The sequence below is a fragment of the Crocuta crocuta genome, unplaced genomic scaffold, assembly GCF_008692635.1.
Source record: "Crocuta crocuta isolate KB4526 unplaced genomic scaffold, BGI_CrCroc_1.0 scaffold175, whole genome shotgun sequence".
In the NCBI taxonomy this organism is placed as follows: Eukaryota; Metazoa; Chordata; class Mammalia; order Carnivora; family Hyaenidae; genus Crocuta; species Crocuta crocuta.
Window position 1 is genome coordinate 4,813,625 of NW_027530988.1, and position 7,059 is coordinate 4,820,683.

General features: G+C 37.9%; 1 pseudogene; it reads left to right on the forward strand.

The window, feature by feature from the left end:
* The first annotated feature begins 308 nt into the window (after positions 1 to 308).
* On the forward strand, positions 309 to 654 carry LOC144236642 (large ribosomal subunit protein P1 pseudogene; annotated as a pseudogene).
* Positions 655 to 7,059: the final 6,405 nt, after the last annotated feature.

Consider the following 7,059-nt stretch of genomic DNA (forward strand, 5'->3'; position numbering starts at 1 on the left):
AGCTGATGAAATATCATAAATCAGTCAAAAGAACAGATACAGTTATGAATGATGATATGGATGAACATTAGTAATAAGCAAAAGGGAACAAACTCCAGAAGAGCACATACTTATTTATGCAATATATTCCTTAGCAAAAAGTTACACATGTGGAAGAGCTTTTCAAAATAAAAAGTAAACTTTCCTCGCTGCCTCTAACATGCTAGGTCCTTCCACGGAAGGGAAGACCGCATAGGGTGAGTCCCTCTCTTCCTTCATCTGGGACTAGCATAGCGCCCAGCAGCACCTGCCCAGCCTTCTCTGCCACGATGGCATCTGCCTGAGAGCTCATCTACATCTATTCTGCCCTCATCTTGTGCAATGATGAGGTGACTGTCACGAAGAAGATCAATGCCATCGTTAAAGCAGCAGGTGTAAACATTAAACCTTTCTGGGCCAGCTTATTTGCAAAGGCCCTGGCCAACATCAACATCGTCAACATCTGGAGCCTTACCTGCAAAGGTAGGAGCTGGGGGACCCACCCCAGCAGCTGGAAGCCCAGGTGAGGAGAAGAAAGTGGAAGCAAAGGAAGAAAAATTGGAAGAGTCTGCTGATGACATGGACTTCGTGCTTTTTGACTCAACCTCTTCTGTAGCCTGTTCAACAAAAAGCTGAACTCCTAAAAAAATAAGAAAATAAATTTAAAAAATAAGAATAAACATAAAATGTCATAGCTGATTTTGAATAGGGGAAAATGGAGAATACATAAGGTCTAGAATATAAAATAGGGAAAAATACACAGATGATTCAATGATGTTAGAGATATTCCGGTCTTAAATAGGGTGAAGAATTACTGTGGATACACTTTGATACTATTATTATAAAATTCTATAAATCATCAAATATTAAATAATAAAATAAGCAGCATAAGCAGAATCCCATTAACCTAAAGAAAAACTAATATATAATTTTTTTCCAGTAATGCCAAATAGTTGGAAAATTAAATAAATTTCCTTGTGAATGTTTTCTAAAGGACACACCACACTTCAAGTTCTGAGAAAATTATCTCGCTATGGGATGTATAAACTGTGTGATAAGATAAAAACTGTTTTTCTTTTAGACTTTTTATTTTTTATTTTTTATTTTTTTAAATGTTTTATTTATTTCTAGGAGAGAGAGAGAGAGAGAGACAATGTGAGCAGGGGAGGGTCAGAGAGAGAGGGAGTCACAGACTGAAACAGGCGCCAGGCTCTGAGCTGGCAGTCAGCACAGAGCCCGACGCAGGGCTCGAACCCACGAACCGCGAGATCATGACCTAAGCAAAAGTCGGACGCTTAACCGACTAAGCCACCCAGGCGCCCCTCTTTTAGACTTTTTAAAAAGGAATTACAAATGAATTATTTTTTAAAGAGAAATAGCCTAAGGAGGACATGATTTTGCATCAGATTTTTACCTTATGAACTATACCCTAGGTAAGACTACTGAGTATATATATATATTATAAGAAAATGAAATAGTATTCACCAATACTCTGTACTTGTATTTTGTAACATTAAGTCTACTTTTACAGCACATCTTTAGGCTTTGGTAAACAAATCTTTTATATCTTTGTTACCGCAACTAAGCTTGTTCTATTTCATCCTGCACTAGAGCCGGCTTCCTTTAATTCAGACTTTGTGCTACCTCATTATTTGGTCTAAGCCTCTTCCTCAGCTTTTGAAAGACTGAGTCACTGGGTGAAAGAGTTACCCCCTGGCCAGACCCACTTCAGTTAAGAATTATAGTGTCTCCATACAAGAAAGTGGGGTGCCTGGGTGACTCAGTCAGTTAAGCATCCAACTTGGCCTCAGATCATGATCTCATGGTTCAAATTCAAGCCCTGCATTCATGAATTCCAGCTGACAGCTCAGAGCCTGGAGCCTACTTCAGATTCTGTGTCTCTGGCTCTCTCCCCATCACGTCACTCCCTCATGCTCACTTGCTCTCTCCCTCTCTCTCAAAAATAAACAAAAAAAAAAGGAGGGGTGGCTGGGTGGCTCAGTCCATTAAGCCTCCAACTTTGGCTCAGGTCATGATCTCAGAGTTGGTGGGTTCAAGCCCCATGTCGGGATCTGTGCTGACAGCTCAGAGCCCGGATCCTTCTTTGGATTCTGTGGTTACCTCTCTCTCTCTCTGCCCCTCCCCCACTTTGTGCTTTGTCTTGTGCTTTGTCTCTGTCTCCCAAAAATTAATGTAAAAAAAAAAAAAAGGATTATAGTGCTTTCTATGTGCAAGATTATTTGCTATATGAACAAAACAGAAACATTATAATGTAACTAATGGGAGATAAGTAGATTGAGAATGTATTAGACACAGAACAGACTAGAGTAAGGAGATTTGGGGAAATGTGCCATTTTCTTAACTACAGTGCACAAAATTATCTTTCATAAATGGTTAGTCTCAGGATACAAAATATCTCAGAAGAAATATAAGATTAAAAAAACAAGACTCTTAAAAACAAACAAACTGGTAGCTGCCAGCAGGGAGGTGGGTTACACAGATAACAGGACCAAAAAAAAAAGTGTAGAATAAAGAGAAAACACAATAGAAAAACAAACTCAATTGAACACCAGCTAAGAAAAATTTAAGTTCTGTTGCAAAACATAATAAAGAGTCCACATTTTCACTATTTTCAAAAAAATGTTCTGTGTCCTTTAATGCACTTTGTCTTACCTGTGACCAAACAACAAACAAAAACCAGAAGTATCTTCCCATTTATAGTTTTGATACAGCATCATAGCAGACACTGTTTTTGAGGAAAGGGACATACTAACACTCAAATATTTAAATATTCAGAGGCATTCCCTAATTTTTACAGGAAGAAAGAAGAATGGATGGTAACAGTATTTTTATTGCCAAAACAGAGAAGACATGAGAGATGGATTTGGGAGAGGAGAGAAGATGAACTATTGCAGGGTGTGACATTGAAGGCTACTTCCTCCCAATGTCTCCGGTGAAGAAAGACCAGAAAGTATAGCTTTACAACAAGCACCAACAAGTAACGCTTCCTAACACTGTCTCTATGTGCTTCTGTAAAAACGGCTATGTGTCAAACAGTGGAGAAATGTAATCATTATTTTTAGAAATTTTTAGACATTTTCCATTTCCTAGCTGACTATCATAATTTATTTCCCACAGGGTTGTTCATCATCCATAAAAATTGTGTAGGATTTGTGAAGCAATCTTGAATTTATACCCTCTGGGATATTTTAGTGTAGAGCCAGAAGAAGCCTATAGTGATTTTATTTTACTTTTTTTTTTTTTCCATTCAACCTGGAGAAGAAAACTATCTGTTGATGAATTGTATCAAAGGTTCTCAGAACAGAATCACAATAGCCAGAGTTTTGGGGGGGTTTTGTTGCTGTTTTCTTTTGAAGCTTCTGAAAGTTTAAAATTCTGGAGGTCATTTGACAGTTTAGGTACTATGTAATTAGTCTGTGGTATTCAAGAAAGGATCATCAGGCACTGTGAGAGGAATGAATGGAGAGGGCTTGGGGGGTTGCCTGGAGGAACACAGCTTGAGAGTAGATCTCATTATTTCACTACACCACGCTGGACAGTCAGAAGTTACCCCTCAGTATTCTGCCAGTAGAAAGCCCAAAATGGCTGTGCGACACAAGGTTACAAATCAGTGGTCATTGCTCCTGACGTCCGAGCTTGGATTCATATGGCAGGCAAAAGAAATTCCTCCAACAGTCGTGCAAGATATTGAGCCTGAGAAAACAGTGGTTATCACAGGTTTCTCTCTACTCCCTCTGAACTAGAACTCACAGACTCTTAAGTAATTTGCATCTGTAAAGTTAGGCTACAGTAATGCATTATCAATTGACCAGTTATTCTTTAAAAACAACAACAACAACATTTATTTATTTTGAGAGAGAGACATTGCAAGCATGCACAAGCAGGAGAGGGGCAGAGAGAGAGAACATCCCAAGGATGCTCCACTGGGTTTGAACTCACAAACCTTGAGATAAGGCCCTGAACTGATATGAAGAGTCAGACCTGAGCCACGCAGACGCCCACTGACCAGCTCTTAACACAACTGGCAAGCTGCTTTTTAACCAGGTGAAAAAAGTAAAACACCTATAAATAGCAATGGCAATGAGCTATCTGAATATTTCCTTTTATTTCCATGCAATTTTTTTCTCAGAAAACTAAGGCTTTGTATCAAATAATATTGATTCAGGCAGATTCTTCCAATTCAAGTATATAAATATACATTTATAGAAGGTGGTACCACTTTGTGTGCATTTACTAGACTCCTACTCCAGATATTTATTACATAGCTTTAGTACAACAGAAGGAAGATAGAGTAAACCCATGGGTTTCAACCTGGTTCCAGATCTTATTAGCTGGGGGGCCTAGGATGAGAACTTTTTCTTCAGTGTTTCAGTTTTCTTATTTGTAGTGTAGGATAGTAATTAATAGAGATTAGATATTTATTTTTTTTAGGTATTAATCACATTGTTTTTATTTTTAAAAATGTTTTTATTTATTTTTTTAACAAATAGTTTATTGTCAAATTGGTTTCCATATAACACCCAGTGCTCATCCCCACAAGTGCCCTCCTCCATGCCCATCTCCCCCTTCCCCCCCACATCCATCAGTCCTCAGTTTGTTTCTCAGCATTCAAGAGTCTCTCATGGTTTGCCTCTCTCCCTTTCCCCCACCATTTCCCCCCTTCTACGGATTAGATATTTAACTACTGCATCTGGCAGTGTATATGTATGTGTGTGTCTGTGTATACATGTATAAATATACATACACACACACACACATATATACACACATACATATTATATGTATATATAATGTTTTTGGCTTAAAATCAATTTTCTGTATTGAATGTACCTTCTTAAAATCATTAATATTCTAGGAATTAAATGGGTTAACAGACAGGGGTCTAAAGACAGATGAAGGTGCACAACTCCTGACTGGGTGATGTATCGTGTGGTTAATTTCAGTATCAACTGTGTGGCTAGAGTAGCTAATACTACTGTGTGCTTAGTCTTCTGAAAACTTGACATGAATTAAATCAACAAATCGTTAAATAATCCTAGGAGTTAAGTACTGTTATATTTTTTTTTTCCACAGATGAGGAAATGAAGACACCAAAAGATTAGGTAACTTGCCCTAAATCATACAGCTAGTGAGTAACTAAGCTGGGATTCCAACTCAGCAAGCCTGCACCAGTCTCTTAACCACTATGCCCTACTGGCTCTCCATATATTTTTTCCCAGTACACATTAGATGTATATCTGGATGTTCTACATATTGAATAGTCACACGTTTGGTGGATTCAAGTTAGCACGAAGATTAGGGTTAGAGCAAGAATCAAATCTTGTCTTTACAGCATGCCCTGCTGTGACACAATGTATCGGGAGCCAACTACATTTCCTTTTCTTTTTCCAAAGAACAGATTTTAACTGAAGAAATATATGCCTGTCTGTATATGAAACTTGGTAATTCCCTAGACAGTTAAATATAAAGAATAAAACAGTGACCCAAATTCCTAACAGTGGGAACAGATGTTTTAGAGAGAAGCAAAAGTATAACTGCTTCCCTAAGTCATCATGAGATGTGTAAAATTCCCAAGAGGCCCCAAATACAGATCATTCCAATTTTGAATTAAAAGCCTACAAGGACACTTTTTAATCTCAGAAGAAAAACACCAATAGATTTGTCTTTAGACTTTGGGGACTGAACAGAAATTGTCTAGGTCATGAGTATAAATAGGTTTCCTCATAAATTCCAATTGGTAGTGGCTGAATAGGAGGCTGAATTGAACAGCAAGCTTGGGCTGTATTTGGCTTACGGGGAAAGAATGCTCAGTGACCTATACCTTAAACATAGATTTAGGGAATGGCAGCACAGATGTTCTATTTTTGCCATCCCCAACCCCACAGAGTCAACTTCTTTTCTTACATTCTTCTGCTCCTCTCTGACAAGCCGCCCTCTTGTCGCAGAGAGAAATATGTATACACACACACACACACACACACACACACACACACTCAGAATTTACCATCACCAGTTGGAGATCCTTCAAATGGAATCCTGGGCTGATCTTTAGACTCAATCTTCCGTGCCTCCCTTAATTTCTGTTATGATGTCAGCTAATGTTTTAATAGCCACTTTTATCAGTCTATAAGAACTGATACTGATGATGATCCAAAAAGACAGAAAATATATTTTTCAGATTCTTAAGAGCTTATAATCAACCTGTTTACTTTGAAATCCATTGATGAATGAATAGGGATTGAGTAACACCTCCTTAAGCATACATGAATATCATCCTAGTTTTGCATGAATGGCATCAAGTAATATTGAGATTAATCGATAGATGACTGAGGAGCTGGGAATAAGAAGAAAAAAGGAGTAGGGAAAAAAAGTGTGGAGATACAAAACCCATTTTGAGAAAGGAAGACTGGAAGAAGAGTTGAGAGAGAATACTCAGCATATCCATAGGAGAAAATCCAGGACTTGGGGGAAAAAGGATATGTCAAGAGAGACTTAGTGACCAGCACAGTGTTATGCTACAACTGCCTGGTATGTGACCATGTACACTCTACATACATATATATATATATATAGCATATGTATATATATATATATGTATATAGCATATGTATATATACTCTGTGTTATATACACATATATGGTTTAGTCGAAACCCAGTCCAAAGGGCAGCACCCTATACCCTGCCAGAGTGGGAGCCTGTGTTTGAGAGAACCAAGAGCAATTTTCTCTCATTATTATTTGAAAACATCAACTTTTTAATGCAAACCATTTGTTTCTCTCTTCTTGCTTTTTAGGGAAGAGAAAATACTCTTGTCAGTGATTTGTTTATACTGGGAAAATCACTTAATAGGCTCTCCTCATTCAGACTAAGCTCCCCAAAGAGAGTACAAAACAGCTTTGATTAAAGTCACCTTCTAAGGGGTACCACAAAAAGAATGCAATAAAACTTCTAAGTGGTCTTTGAGTCACCATTCATAAAAGGAAAATAACAATTTGATAGTATTTTCTATGGCTTAGTGC